Source organism: Anas platyrhynchos, chromosome 5 (assembly GCF_047663525.1).
Source record: "Anas platyrhynchos isolate ZD024472 breed Pekin duck chromosome 5, IASCAAS_PekinDuck_T2T, whole genome shotgun sequence".
Classification (NCBI taxonomy): Eukaryota; Metazoa; Chordata; class Aves; order Anseriformes; family Anatidae; genus Anas; species Anas platyrhynchos.
This window is the reverse complement of record NC_092591.1, coordinates 25,098,047-25,114,016: the sequence shown is the minus strand read 5'-3', so window position 1 is coordinate 25,114,016 and position 15,970 is coordinate 25,098,047. Positions and strand designations below refer to the sequence as shown.

The 15,970-nt window shown below is 36.8% G+C and overlaps 1 long non-coding RNA gene across 2 annotated transcripts; it reads left to right on the top strand.

Annotated features, from left to right (window-relative positions):
- The first annotated feature begins 488 nt into the window (after positions 1 to 488).
- On the top strand, positions 489 to 15,550 carry LOC110353053 (uncharacterized). 2 transcript variants are annotated; one of them, XR_002403036.4, is made up of 3 exons: positions 489 to 658; positions 8,837 to 8,902; positions 14,208 to 15,550. It is a non-coding gene; the product is annotated as an uncharacterized lncRNA (long non-coding RNA). The 2 variants fall into 2 exon arrangements; XR_002403037.4 differs by lacking the exon at positions 14,208 to 15,550 and adding an exon at positions 9,019 to 9,881.
- The last annotated feature ends 420 nt before the right edge of the window (positions 15,551 to 15,970 follow it).

Here is a 15,970-nt window from a genome sequence, read left to right as displayed (position 1 = left end):
TGCTAGAGTGGTGAATAACATTGATGAGCCCTTCCAGCATGAGAAGCTGTGCTGAACCAGAATGGGGAGATGCTGAGGCCAAGTTGCCATGACCTAGGAGTGAACGTGAGAGCTCACATTTCAGAAAATGACTCAAGCACAAGCGCAGCCTTGCTCCCGGTGCTCTGTGGGGCATGGCATATTTGTGCTACTGCCTAGGAACTTCTGCAGCCATGCAATCAGCTATGTGCTAACTCACTACCCCAGGGGGGTGATTTTTTAGGATTTACAGCCTGTCTGAAAATTGAGATTGCCATCTGGATATCAGTGAGTAGTACTTCTGGGCAAATCCCTCTAGTGCTAGTAGGAACCAAGCCATGAAAAAATGCATGTGTTCTTATTTCTCTTTCTTGAGGTGGTGACACCCAGCTAAAACACAGGAAAGAAGGATTTAAGTGAAATGACAAGCTGATGGCACTTGTCTAACCTATTACCTTTAAGCACACCAGGTTAATCTCCTTGATTGGAAAGCTTTAGGATTCACTTCCTAGAGAGCTCCCAGTAGCAATCATTAGAAAAGTAAAAACTACACCCAAATCTTCTCTTCTGGAAGTCCACAGGAAGGAGGATCATGCCCTAAAATTTGCACATCAGACCACTGTATAAAAGAGTGAACAAGGTAAACAGTTATGTTTTGTATATTGTTTCTTTTCTGCAAGGAATATTTTCCTTTTACAAAAGGTTGAGTCTATGTAGAAACAACAAAAACAGGATCTGTCTTAAAGAAAAACTAATGAAATTTGAATGAAACTTCCAGTCAGTTACAGCAAGAAAAATAACCTTATGACATGAGGAATAGATTCTTTTTATCAAATCTGAAATATATTTTTAAAAGTCTTTTTTAAATGGTTGTTTGGAGGAAAAATCATGACCGTACATCAAATGAATCAAATGAATTAGTGCAGACATTTCTAAGCACTAATAAATTAAGTCATGGAAGGCTCAGGTTCCATGGTTGCCTCAATGCTAAACAATACACATTTCAAATATGCTGCATGTTTATGAAGCACCTGCTGTTGAGATTTCAAATTAATATGTAATAAACCCAGTAATTTCTACTGGGTTAGTTATTCTGTCTTTCCTTTCTACATTGCATCTTCAATATGAATTATTTTCACCTTGCTTGCCTTTTTTAGAGTAGAGGTTTCTGTGCTTAATCGTTGAAGGCAAAGTGTTATGGGGATTAAAATCCTATATCAAAATTGTTTAAATATTATATTTCTTAAAAATTAAAATTATTAGCAAATTATTAAAATATAAGTTAACTAGATTAGACATTGAAAATAATCTAGAAGCTGGTATATGTTAATTTTTGTTTTCTCTGTGAATCTCCAGCTGGGATCAAGTTTTAAACCTCCAGTATTGGTGCCAAACCCAAATATTTGACTTCCATTCCTTGTTTCCATTGCAGAGGTATTCCTAAAACCTTTATAATAATAGCATTATGGTCACATCAAATAATCTTTAAATTTTGAATTTAAATATTTGTAAAAGCAACTCACAAAGCCTAAAAATAGAGCTTGTTTACTAGGGACAAACTCCTTTGAACAACATGATTTTTCATATCTGGTGCAATTGTGTATCTGGAACCACACATTTCCTTTATGTAAAAAGAACAAAAACACTTCCTCTTTCTATCTCAACCACCACTTATCTCCCCGGGTCGTATTAAAAAACAAATGGAGTCAATCTTGCCTCTGATGAGAGGAAATGTAGCAGTGACAAATATATATCCATTGACTTTCTGTTGCTGTTCTGGAGTGGAGACAAACTGAATGACAATCTAAATGCGTTGTAACAATGCAATGAGAAAATAAAAGCAGCTGACACGTCACAAAAAAAAAAAAAAAAAAAAAAAAGTGTGTTCAATAAGTGTGCTCAATAGACTGGATAAGTTTTAAATGCTTCCTGGTGTAGTAGTTAGGAGTTGTAGTAAGTTATTTTTCAGACAGTTGGATTACACTTATGACATGGTCATATGATACCTGCTACACATGAAAATGTGTTTGAAAGTAATGCCAGGCAATCAAATACCTGCAAATCTAGCAGCATAGCAAGATTTCAGATTTATCTAATATGAATTATATAATTCTATGGAGACACTTTTAGGAAGATATTTTCAATTTTTTAAGATATCAGGGACACCTTTCTTTCCCATTGAATGGAGTGTTAATAATATTACTTGAATATTATTTGAAATAGTATTTGAAAAAGTTTATTTGAAATATAAGCATATGCATTTTTTATTGACCAACATATCGGGAAAGATTCAGGAGATAAGCTACAAAAGAAGTGTTGACTGCATTCAGCAAATTTATAAATAATACAGATATATAACAAGTGGGAATCCCTTAATTTACATTGGAATTTATTTTTCATGAATTAAGTCCTATAGCACACAGATGTTAGTTCTGTGTAGACAATTAAATTGTCTATATTGTCTAAATTGAACAGAAATTAAAGAATCAAAGAGAAACATTCAACCACCTTGATAACCACAGGTTAATGGTATGGAAAACTCAAAATTTATTAATTTCATAAATTTCAGGTTTCAGTTTTGTTAGAGACTCTTCTTATTCTACCCTATCCATAGTTTTGGCCTCTGTCCAAGGGTCCTGTTTTCCTTCTCACTTCTTTCTCTTCATTGGTTGCAGTGTGTTTTGAGTATTTATGCCTTTCCTTTGCTGTAGGGATGTTAAGAAATGTGCATTTTTCTGGACAGAGATGAAAGCTTTAACTAGCTGTACACAGAAAGATACTAAGAATTTGGGATTTCAGTAACTGCAGACAGAAGTTAGAAGAGGGTGAGAAAAGAAGATGTAAAAGATATGAAGGGCAAAAGAATACTGAGGGGACAGAGCAGTATCTTTCAACATCATGAAGATGTCTAAGGAAATTCTGATCTTCCCAGGTATCGCAGGTAGAAGGTGATTTAATATGTGGAACATTGCAACAGGACTTTCATCTTGTAAACACTGGTCTTAAATGCTTCTATACTTACCACTTCCCCTTAACTCAGCAAAGGAATTTTCCTGTTCCTCCATAAGACAGCAAGCAGAGCTTTTGGACCCGGTCATGAGATGTATTTCAAAGGTTTTATGCATATGGTTGATTGAAAGCTGACTGGCTTCTAGCATCTTGTTTAGCCAGCTCTATTTTAATTTTTCTGCATTTGTATGCTGGATACCAAAATATTTTACATATCCAGTTGATGTTGGGTTAGAAGGAAATAGGTAATGTTCTGTGCCTTTTTTTAAATTTGACTTAAATGATTCATTATGCTCTCACAAGTCCTGAGATCATATTATAGCTGAAAAAATAGGCAGGTTTTTTTTCTACGCTAACAACAAACATTGAGTCTATTATATTAGAACGTATGAGAAAAGTATAGAAGGCATCAACACTTTCTCCATGCTGAATTTTTAATGTTGCCAGAAATAAAAAACGAGAAGTATCGGCACTATTAGCTGTCATCCCCTGGCTCTAGTGAGCAATATTGACATTATTCTGGATATAAGTTCTTATTTCAGTAACGAAACAGTGTAAAGTTACACATTGCAAGGGAAAGTATATGTACAATGGAAGGTGTATATTCCTCAAGCATACCTGTCTCATCTCCATTTCAGAAGTTATACACTGTAATGATAGTCTTGATCAGTCTCAAACACTGACAATATAGAGCACCAGCAAAACGGGTTTAACAGATTTGTCTGATGTGATTCAGTACCCTACAAGCTGGCAAGAAGGTAAAATGTTTAAACTAAAAGGGAAGAAAAGCTCATAAAATTAATCTGCATTTATTGACTTCAAGTTTCAGGAAAGAGATGGGATTCCCAATTACTGTAAGTGTAAACCACTGTGGTTGTAGAGACTCCAGTAAAACTCCAGTAAAACTACATTGCTAGTTGCACAGTTAAGATTTGCAAAGACATTTACTCCTTTGGTTCTCATTGAAGCGAAAAAGATGCCCTCAAAATTTGGTCTTTGGGCTTTTAAACCTAAATTCTCTCTAGAAAGGCAATAGCTTCTTTATAAAAGTGGATTCTGTATAAAGCAGTGGCAAAGCAAACTTTTTTAAAAATGAAAATTGCAAACTGCAAATACATTAGCTTTTAGTGTTTCCTGTAATTTAGTGATTCAAAGGACAGAGTGACCTTTTATTTTTCTTTTCTTTTTTTTTTTTCTTTTTTTTTGGCATTGGATGAACAAAAGGATTATTTCTATCAAGATTAAAAGAAAATTATTTTTATTATCATTTTCATGACAAGCACATTTAGCATACCTTTTTGTGATCTTGCCTACAGTTTTTGAAAGTCACACGGAAAGGAGGAGATAATACAGACTTATACATGCATGCACATGCACAGTGCCTATCAAGCCTCCCTGCTGTGTGTGTTAATATAGTGCTGGTTTCTGTATTTGCCAGTTGTCATTTATGGTCTAAATGCATGTGCTGTGTTAAGAAGTACTTTGATCTCTCTGAGCTTTTGTTAAACTGTTTATTTCTCAACGCTGCAAAATAAGTGATGCAAGTAGTTGAGGGACTGATTTGCTTCCCACCCCCACAAAACAGTCTTTGGATTTCCAGCATAGTGTTTCATTTACATGAGAAACTGTCATTTTAGAAGATAATTGGAAAAAATTGTATTTAAAAACAATCCAACAAAGCAGACAGTCTGCACTTGTAAATCTCATTAGAGGTGCTCCAGGCTGTGTCGTGATGGCCTGGAAACCACAGATATGCAGCTGTAACTCTAGATGAGGAGAAAATAATATAAAGATATATTTTATTTGGCTTTACATATGAATATCAAAGAGCAGAACTTAGTTGTCTGCTTTTTAAATGCAGTTTTGTTAGTGAACGTCAGCTGAGGCTATCAAGGAAATAACTGCAATTTCTTTTCAGTCACTAGCAATTATTGTTATTATTTTCCTTTCTCTTGTTCTACCTTCCTTGACCTGTAGAGCTCAGAACAGCTTTCAAAAACCATGAATGATGTCTAGTAAACAGATAAAAGTTTAGCAACAGGGAATTGAAGTTAAGGGACTTGCTGAGGATAGCGCTGCAAACAGGAGATCTGAAAGTGGAACTCAGATTCTGAGATATCTGATTTTCTGTTTTAATCTGTCCAAAACTAAGTGATGTTTTCAAGAACAGACTTTATAGGTCCATTCAATGGTGTTTTGATAGAATAAGACAATCTCTAAATGCAGTTTTTGCTGTGATTTCATCATGATTCTCACATGTGGTAAGGTTCAGTCTTGACCATATCAAAATTATACTTTAAGTCTCAGCTGTTTGTCAAAGATCTTTTCTATTCATGGAAAATATTTCCACGAAGTGCCTCCTCCTAGACCAAGATGAATGTCTGTGCTATTGTAATGGCTCACTCTGCCTGAGAATGCCTGTCTCGCCTGAATGCAGTCTGGACTGTGGACCTGCAGACCAGAGGTCAGGTGAGGGCACTCCTGTCCTGAATGAGAATTTGTTATAACATCATTTCAGATATTTCTAATACTCTGTATTCTCCACAGAGACAGTTTCTGTTCAGCACTCAGGAAGAAGGGTACTAGGTTATGAACAATTCAAATTACTGCAGGAGCTATGTTTGACTCAAGTACAAAATTAATTTTATTATACAAAGGATCAGAAGTGGCATAAAAAAAATGAATCCCTAGAAAGGAAGACTAAGGGAGGCCCCCAGTGATTAAGCAGGAGGGCAGTTTTTTTAATGTCAGTGGCTTTCCAGAGGGCAGTTTTCTTAAAGTCAATGGCTTTCCAGCTGGAAAAGTCTTCCAACTGTATGCAGCAGCATGGTTTACTGCATTACATTATTCGTAATTAATTATCTGCAACTACTATGATACATAAAGCCAATAGTGTTCCAAATAAAACGGTGGAGCAAGGTAGGTAAGCCCGTGGTGGACAAAAGTTATGTGAAGATTTCGCTTGGAGAGGCTTTCTGATTATAGCAAATTGTTTTGAAGGTTTATGAGGGCATATATTTACCTGCAGTACTTCAGCCTTTCCATCAATGGCACCCTGTTAACTGATCCTCCTTTACCATTATATTTTGAAAGGGTGCATTCTCCATATACTACCATGGCTTTTCAATTTATGCTGCAAAATCAAGTTTATTATTTAAATTTATTTATTTTTATTTATTTTTAAACTTTATTTGAATGTAAACTTAGGAGGTTTAGAATCCAAAAATTAATCTTAAGGAAAAAGCTCTCTAGCAGGAGATCAATATCATGCTCTCTATCTTGCTTTGCATCTTTGCAGTTAAACTTGGATCTTGCTGGACCCATGATCCACACAAAAATGCACTTCTAATTTCCTTTAAAACCACTGGACATGACACTTTTTAGTACTGTTTGAGAACCTGCCCTGTAGTACAATGTAACACTTGCTGTCCATTTGCTGAATGCAAGCCAACATTTCTCCTGTAATTTTCTGTGGCTCAGTATGCTGTTAAAACAACTGCTTTCATGGTTTACCATGCCAAAAGCAGTGACCTGTTCACTTCATGTTAGAAATCTACAGAGAAGACATTTGATTACAGATACAGGTGGCATGTTTTTTCTAGTGAGAATGTTTCTTTCTAGGCAGACAAAGGTACCTTTCTTGCTGAAGCAGATCTGTAAAGCAGAAAAATATCCAGGAGATGGAAAATGTGGCCACAAACCTAGGAAATCTGCACTTCTATTTAAAACCCCATGGTGCTGGAAGTTAGCCTGCATTTTATTCTTGGCTGGTTGGCATCCATAGGATGCCAACTTCATAACAAATATCACTTCATAAAAAATCTGAAAACCTGGAAGCTTTTTTTTTGTTTGTTTGTTTCTTAAATCACTAAGTTGTCTTATTTCTCAACAAAATATTTATCCTCCAGGTCCCCTGTTTTGAAATTACATTAGGTCAGAGTATCCCCATTTAGTTGAAATGGTCCATAAAAACAAAATAGGGTCTGACAAACTTGCTTTCACTACCTGTGCATGACATAATTTTAGTTACTACTAACGCATGTTACTTTAGACCTATGATACAAAAACCTGTGTTTAACAGACTTATGATGAAAAAAAAATTGTGTTTAACTATGCAAGGAAATATCAGCTTTGATTTTCCAGACTGGAATGTACATTCAAGACAAGGGGACAGTGTGACTTTAATTGTTGATGTTGAATGTTGAATCTTGTCCTGGTCAGGGCAAGAACAACCCTGTAAGCTGCCACAAGAGAGGTCTTTGTTTATAGAAGATTTCAGGTGTCATGAGTGTCACTGCGCATCTCCCACTGAGCCCTTTGAGTTGATTACAACCATCAGAGTCTAAGCCCTGATTTTCCTTGTCTTTTCGTCCACCTACTCAGCTGTCTCTCCCCCTCCTTTTGTTCATCAGTAAAGGCTTGAAAGTTTTCTGAAGGTAAGAGGCTGGCTCCAATTGCATAGAGTGTGTGAAATAACAAAGAAACTCTTCTGTATCTAATTCAGCCCAATATGATTCATGCTGCTCTGTTTAGAAATAGCTATAAGCGAGCACTGCAGTGTTGAGTTCTGTTTTAGGAGGCCTGGGTTTTACTTTATAAATCCTAGCTACATATCCTTCTCCTTTTTACCCAAGCATGTTGGTTTACTCTCTTGTGTCATTCCAAACCAGGGTACAAAAATGTGTGACTCAAATATCTGAAAATACATTTTTTTATTACCACTTACATACTAATTTTGTCTTTCATGACTATCATTTTCTTAAGTACAACTAATTCATAATAGAAAAACTGTTTTACAGTACATACTGTATATAACTTAGCATTGTGCTCTAAGAGTGGAATCCTAAGTATACAGCATTTCTTTTCTGTTTTGTGATTCTCAGGTCAACAAAGATGAATACAAAGTGTTGCATATGTTTTCACAATATATTTTTTGACATGTTTCTTGAGACAACAGGGACTTAACAAAACCTCATGTGTCTTTATGGTATGTCAGCTAGTATGTACTGGGTCTGGCAGTAAAACCACCACATAGTTAAAAAAAAAAAAAAAAAAAAAAAAAGTTTAATCTATCCTTTAAGTAGTTTTATTCTCCATTTTAATTGATTTTTAAGATAACATTTTACAATATTCTAGATAAATGTGATACATCCATTTGAAACAAGTTCATTGCCTCTAAGTAGTGGCAGTGAGTCATCTGTGATTGCTCACATCTCTGCCTTTGTCTGACTTCAAATAATTTTTTCCCTCCCCTTCAGAGCTTCTTTTCGAAACATTGTCCCTTTCCTGGAATGTCCTCTTCTGCTGGGTATTGAAAGTCACATCTCATGGTGTGACTGTATGGTATTTTAAGACGCCTTTAGTGCTACTGGAAGATGACACTACCGTACAGTAACCAAATCCACTGTGCTCTTCCCATGTCCATAGTGAAACTGGAATTCTTCAAGATCTTAGGCTAGGCTCACATTCATAAGCAAGTTTCTCTCACTTCCTCTTTGCTTCAGGGAGGAACACAGCATATGACCAGAGCAGGTGTAACTCTAATGTTCAGGGAAGTCTTTGGAGGAAAAGGAGGGTTAAGAGGCTATGAATGTCATTACAGAAGCTCTTGTTCCAGAAGTGAGTAACAGGTGTCCTAAATACACAGGTTCAGCAGTTATGGGAGTAAAAGATGCAGCTCTTCTGAGCAATGTTGATTACAAATAACTCCCCACATGGGGGTGAAGCCTAAACAGTTCAAGCAGTCCTTCATTGGATTGCCTTGCCCAGAAGTAAGGCAGGAGAAAAACTTTTTTTTTTTTTTTTTCAGAAAAATGTGAAGTAGCGAGGTCTTCCCCAGAGAAAGGAATTGTGAATCCCAATTTGCCACAAACAGGTAATTAATACCAAAGGGAAGTGACCATGGGGTTTGAAAACCTTCCTATACTTTTGATTTCACAAAACCCATGTACCCCTCCACTCCCCCCCTTTATTTTTTATTTTTTTACATAGGAGAAATACAATTCCAAAACAGAAATTATCTTAAATGAGGAAGAGAAACTTCAAACTGAAAATGTCCATATGGATTGTTTTGACCACATAAATGCTTTTCCTCAACTTTTATTAAATTGGAAGAAACATCGATTTTTCTCTCACAAGATGTTTTAAGCTTTATGTACGGTGTTTCACAGTGTCTAGACATCTTTGTTGTTTATTTGTTTGTTCTGTTAGTCTAGATTTTTCTTCCTTGGAAATCTTTCATTACTAATTTCATTCTTCTTATCCACACTCTTCTTTTACTGTTCCTCCTTCTGTCCATGTTCTTCTTCTCAGTCAATGGGTCTTCACATTCTTGAAATATTTGCAAATATTTTGAAATTGTGATGGTGCTTTGGTGTAGTTTATTTTACATGACAAAGTTAATGTATTTGCTTCAGGAAAACAGTCTGAGTTTAAAAAGTGGTTATAATTTTACAAAGCATTTCTATTGGAGCAAATTTTTCTTGAACAATCTGAGCCTTTTCAGGCTGTCATTTAACAGAGGACTGTATGACTTAGTCTGTGTGTCCATATTGGCATAAGACAGCATTCTTACTCATTGCCCATAAAGTTTCATATGAAATATAATCACACATGAATATATTAATTATATTGTTCTCCTGAGTGTTGTTATAATGTTAACTTGCAGTGCTGAATTCAGAGCAAAATAAAAAATAATGAGGTCAGAGGAACTAATAGCCAAGCTATTTTTGATGTGGGCAGTCTAACTGTTTTTCTTTTAGTATTTCCTAATAGGCTATTCCTCTAAAATACCTAGTTTCTAATATAGAGTTATGTGTCAGGGTCTTTGTTAGAAATTATGTATTAGCAAAAGGATCGGGATTTTTTTTTTTTTTATTATTATTATTATTTTTATTTTTGCAATAAAGCTGGATCAGTCAGAAAATAAAAGGACAGGAGGAACTGAAATTGCTTTCAAGTTTCTTTTCCAAATGTACTCTTCTACAAAAGGAACATTTGTTTTATAACAGCAGGGTAAGAGGTTCAAAGCAATATGTACTGAAAATCATAGCAATACTACATAAATCCTCACTGAGGACACAGGCTAATGGACCAGATAATACCAATGGCCTAATCTGAAGCCTCGGATGTCAATGAGGTCTTGCCATTGACTTCAGTGAGCTTGGAATCAAGTCCGCAAGGAAGGCATTTCTTTTGCCATTTCCTCGTGGCTTAAAACAGGACATTCCAATGTGAAACATTTAGGCACATAAAATTCTAAATTTCACCTGCTTCTTCCATTCCCCCTTAGCAGACCCGCACCCAGACAGAGCAGGTGGTCAAGTGCCTCCTAAAATGCATGTGCAGTGTGGACTCGGGCTGCACTGCAGCTATGGACACAAGTGCCAAGGTGCACAGCTGACCTTGGTAATGTGAATCAAATGAGAGGCTGCTAGATGGGGAATTTGGATGAGAATTTTGTGTTGCAAGGGTGCACATTGGAGTGATTTCATGAGAAACCGATGCTGCCTTCTGATCTGAAAACTGTATCGATAAACAGTCAAATAGTAGAGAGCTTGGTTGTAAGGACTCTATAGAAGGGCATGGGCCTGTTGTAATGAGCCTAGGGAAGGCCACAAGGCTGAGCAGAGGGCTGGAGCACCTCTCCTATGAAGACAGGCTGAAGGAGTTGTGGTTGAGAAGGTGGGAGGGAGACCTTACAGTGGCCTTCCAGTACCTAAAGGGGGCCTACAGGAAAGCTGAGGAGGGACTCTTTGTCAGGGGGTGCAGCAGTGGTACGAGGAGTAATGGCTTTAAACTAAAAAAAAAAAAAGGTAGAATTAGATTAGATGTTAGGAATATATTCTTTACTCAGAGAGTGGTGAGGCACTGGAACAGGTTGCCCAGAGAAGCTGTGGATGCCCCATTGCTGAAAGTGTTCAAGACCAGGCTACACTGGACCTTCAGCAACATGGTCTAGTGGAAGGTGTCCCTAGCATGGATGGAATCTATATATGTTGACTTCCTGGGCACACTGGGGAGGTAGAAATGTCTAGTAATGTATTGAAAAAAAAAAAAAAAAGGAATACTTAGAAATTGGAGAAGGTACTTTTCTTCTGAGAAAAAAAATGTTGAGCTAGATGACAACACAGCTTATGTTATCCAGTATTATACTACTGAACCTCTGGACCTTTTCTCCCTCATGTTCTAGCTTTGCCTCCATCTCCTAATTATGCAGGAGGGAGAGGCCATCTTTCTTTGTAGAACCAAAAATAAAATTAAATACAGATTGGCATAAAGTTATTTATCTTTTCCCTTTTCCTTTTCTTCCCCGGCTTTAAAATGCAAGCAGTGTCCAAATGCTTTAAATATATTTATCTGAGTAAAACTGTGTAGCAAAGTACTTACCAGCTGAGCATGCCCTTACCTCATGCTCTACATTCATCAAACATGGTAGGTTACCAGCTACCCTTTAATAACATATATCTATCAGATGGACAACACAACAGATACATGGAGCTGAATGGAGGAAAAAAGACTTCTATGAGAGTTAACGTCCTCTTTGCAAGCTTTTAAACTACTGTGTCACCTCTCAGTTAAAAGTTGTTAAACATATCCATACAAAGATTGAGATGACTGCAACCTTTTAAACAAGTGTGAGATTCTGTGGTAGAGGTAACAGAATCCTTTGCATGTAGTTTTCAGTAAACTGAACTTACCCTGCAGACATCCTTCACATTGTCAGAACTTTGTTGTACAACCCTGGCGCCCTATATTCCATCTGTTTTCCTCTGAATAGCCTCTCCCACCACCTTTATCACCACATTATTTGAGTACCATTCATAAGTGCATTAAGCATCCTAAGCGTCATCTGTCATGTTTGTCCTCTGGTCCTCTCCATAGGGAGCATAATGTGCTCAGTTAGGTGCTTTGTTCTGATAGGGTTTTTGTTGGGATAGATTTTTACATGTACATAAAACCAGAATAAAATCTGCCTTGACTTTAGAGCAGAAGGTGAGGATGTCAGGGATGTTCTGGGTTCCCAGTTCATGGGAGAGTTTACTCCACAGATTGGACCAGCCCCTGGGAAAGTCGTATGTTCCTTCCTGCACTTCCAGAAGGTACTGCTGGGCTTTTCCAGACCTCAGAAGCTATTTTAGATATTTGGATCCAGACCATAAGTCACTTCCAGGAAAATATTCAAGAACTTCAACTTTATTTGTGTGCTTTTGAAATCTTTCAGAAAGGCAGGAGAAGACAGCATTGCAGTGTTCCCAGTAGCTTTTGTTACTGAAGAAACAGTTGTCCTTAATCTTGTGCTTTCTGCCTCAGATGAGAGCTACAGCTGAGTTCACCATTCTGTCAGGACACTTTTTAATGTTGCCTCAACAACAGACTTTATCTCTGCCTGTAGGCTCTCACCTTCCTTTCTGGGAAAACATCATTTAATTCCTTCCCAGAAAACTTCAGAATTTTTAAAAAAACTTGTCTCGGGTCTTTCATAAAGATGTTGGCCATCTTTGATTCCTGAAAACATTTTCATTAGTCATTTCATTTTGATTTGAGAGAACTTCAGAAACTTTAGAAATTAAAAAAAAAAAAAAAAAGAAGGATGGGAGAGGCAGACAGTCCTCTGACAATCCCATTTGTGAAATTTACAGGGTGTTTCTATATGTGCTGTGTTTTGTTTTGCTTATTTCTAGCATAGACACATATGCAGATAGCTGAAGTCAAGTCAGTCCCCAGACCCTGCATTTATTATCAAGAAATTCTGTGAACTGCAAAAAACAGCTAGTGCATGAACTTACACAAGTTCACTCTTGAATGGTGTTTCTGTAGCTAAACTGAGGGTTGTACTGTTTCCTGCAGTTGTCTGACACTAAAGCACCTGCTGTAACAAATAGCTCTGAAGTAGCACAATTGATTTCGGTGTGAAGAAGTAATGGGTGAATGAATTAGGTAATAAAATAAAAGTGTTTGTCCAGAGGTGAGGTGAAGCATGGAATTTAAAAAACTAAAAGGAAGTTGCAAGGCTTGCTGTAAAACTCATGATGCTAGATGGGAGCTCAGTGCAGCACATTCTGTTACTGTTTTCAAAAAAGCAGAAGAGTCTTGCAGAATTAATATGGAGGCTCTTGCTACACCTAGAATTGGTTCTGACTCTCTGCTGAGTTATAAGTAATGTAGCACTAAGTTCTAGCCTTATCTCTGCTCAGTTGTACAGGTTTCTCTAAGTATGTGATTCTTAAACCCATTTAATGAAACCTGGCAATATACTCCGGGAGGTTTTGGCCTTAGTTTTTAATTAAACTGGTAAATTGAGGAATATAGATAAGGTCTTTATTGCAGTTAGTGGAATGTAATATCTATATGCATGCTGATCCCAGCTTCATGACGGAGCTTTTGTTAACTTTAATTATTTTGGTCATTTCTCCCTTTAAATAAACAAGGACAGACAGTAAAGTCATGTCAGAGCTGTAATATTCAGAAATCCTACACCAACGTTTTTGCTCTGTTAGCTCATGCTCATCTTCTCTACAGTTTAATTTTATTGTAGCTGATGTGCCAGTGTATAGCTGTGTGAAAACGATTTTTGTTTTCTTAAGTGTCCAATAAAATCTCCTTTATAGACAAAGCAGAGATTTCCAGACTCTAGTTGAGAGATCATATCTAATCATTTCTTCAGGACCCAGTGTCTCACAGGTGCTGATAGGAAGAGCAGTAGCTCTTTGAAGTTGTTTCTGTAAAGTCTCTCTCAGCCACAAAACATGGATAGTGGCCTGCAGAAGTTATACAAAAAGTCAATAGATGTAAAGGCTCTGCTGTGAACAGAGGTTAACTGGGTGGCATCCAGAGGCCTCTTGCAACCTAAATTATTCTATGCGTACTTATCATATTACTTTGTTCATTTAGGGTTGTTTGGTTGCATATTGGTCTGCAAGACATGATGAAGGTTGTCAAGGTCCATGGATTCAAGAGTTTGGGGGCTTTAAAGCACTATCTTGAATATTGTCCTATCTGATACCACTACGAGTCTCCCATTCTTCTTCAGTGAGGGTCTGGAACCACACACACATGATTCCTTACAAAAGTGCAACATTAATATTTTGACTACATAGAACCTCTGCTGGGAGAGAAAGGGTGTTGGGGAAATGTGGTTATTATGACTGACATAGAAACCCTGTGACTTGTTTTTGCAGTGCTATACCATTCTGTTGAATGGCTGGAGGGATTTATGTAGCATGAAGTGCAAGTTGACGACTTCTGGAGGATAAGATATGTGATCTGGAAATGTGAATCAAACGTCTTTTCTGGCAACTAGATTTGAAATTTATTACCACAGACTCCACAGGAAAAGGGTTAGAGGCAAGGAAACTGGTGAGGTTGCAAATTGAGCAAGTGGACTAGTGATCTGTAAAAAGAGACACTTTATCCAGTTAATGGTATTGTCTCAGTATCAGATCCTTATTGAGTTATCTACTGAGGAACAGAAGACAAATTTAGAGGGACATCTCCAATGAACATCTTTACTATACGAAATGAACTGGAACAGAGATCTCCTTAATATATTTTAAACTCAAGCAGATGCAGTCCATAGATTATATGAAAATAAATTTAAAGAAAATTAATAAAGGAAGAAGGGACAAAAAAATGTGCTGTTTTCCAAGTGCAAAGTTATGAAAATGTAACAGTAGTGTTGGATGGGATGACTGATCAGTGCAAATCATGATCTGCTGACAGTTCACATTAGAACAAAAAAATGTGGAACAGAACAAATTGTAAAGGTTTGAGAGCTGCAGAAGAAAAGTAAAGAAAAATTCAAATGATTTTTCTGGTTTTATGAACAACATAAGAGAGAACATCTTGGAGATGAGTGGATGTACAGCTGTCTGGTGGGAAACAGAAGGTTTTGATATTATGGAGCACTGAACTTTGTGACAGTTTACTGGGAATTGGTGCCATTTGCCCAGAACACACTGTATCTTATGGGTAGGGAGATAATTTTCTCAGCTAGACAGCTAGAGACTAGCTTGACTAAGTAAGAAGATAAGTAGTTACATGAACCAGGGGTGTAAGGACAATAAAGGCAGTAACCGTTTAAACTCAGTGTGTCATAAACCAAGTGGTTTGATATGGCAAGAATGTGAAGGCGAGACATTTTTCACTAAATATTTACCCATGCTACAAGACTGACTAATGAGATAGGGGAAATGGTAATTCTCACTGATGAGAAAAATTTTGACTTAACTGGCAGTATTGAAGCCTAGTGGGAAGATCTGTATGAGGAGAATGTTAAAATCTCTATCTGTAGCCTGTTTAGGAGCTATAGAGTGAAAAAATAAATTTTATATTAAAGATACCATTGATAACTCAGAACTACAGCATCTTGAATGCATATGAATCAATGTACTAACTCAAATGCTCAGGAGATCATAGAGCCACACCAGAAAATTTCATGAATGCCTATGTGCACACTTGGTTTCATAATGTATAGAACAAACAACTGTACCCCAAAGGATCCTAGCCTGGGAGCTGTAGACAGATAGTGAAAGACACAGCTGCAAAATGTCATTAGATTTCTAAAAAAAATAATAAATAATAATAAAAAAATATTAAAAAATTCTGACAAAAAAGTGTCTATCCTCCTGTACTTTGAATACAGTGACTCACTCTGTACTTTCAAAGGCAGAATGTTGCAAATGTTATTTTTTTTTTCCTCAAGCCATAGTTTTTCCCATAAACTTCTCATTAATACTAAGTGGTTAGATGTTGCAAGCTAGGCACGTCCACCAAAGACTTTGACCTGCACAGAAAAAACATTTTTGCTTTTCAGGAAAAATTAATAACTCCATTAAAGACAAAAGCTAAAAACTGCTCTATATGATGAGGTATCTGTTTTCTGCTGACTTATAGGACAATAGTCCAGAAAAGGCATCAGAATTCTGGGGAAATTGAGCCTAGA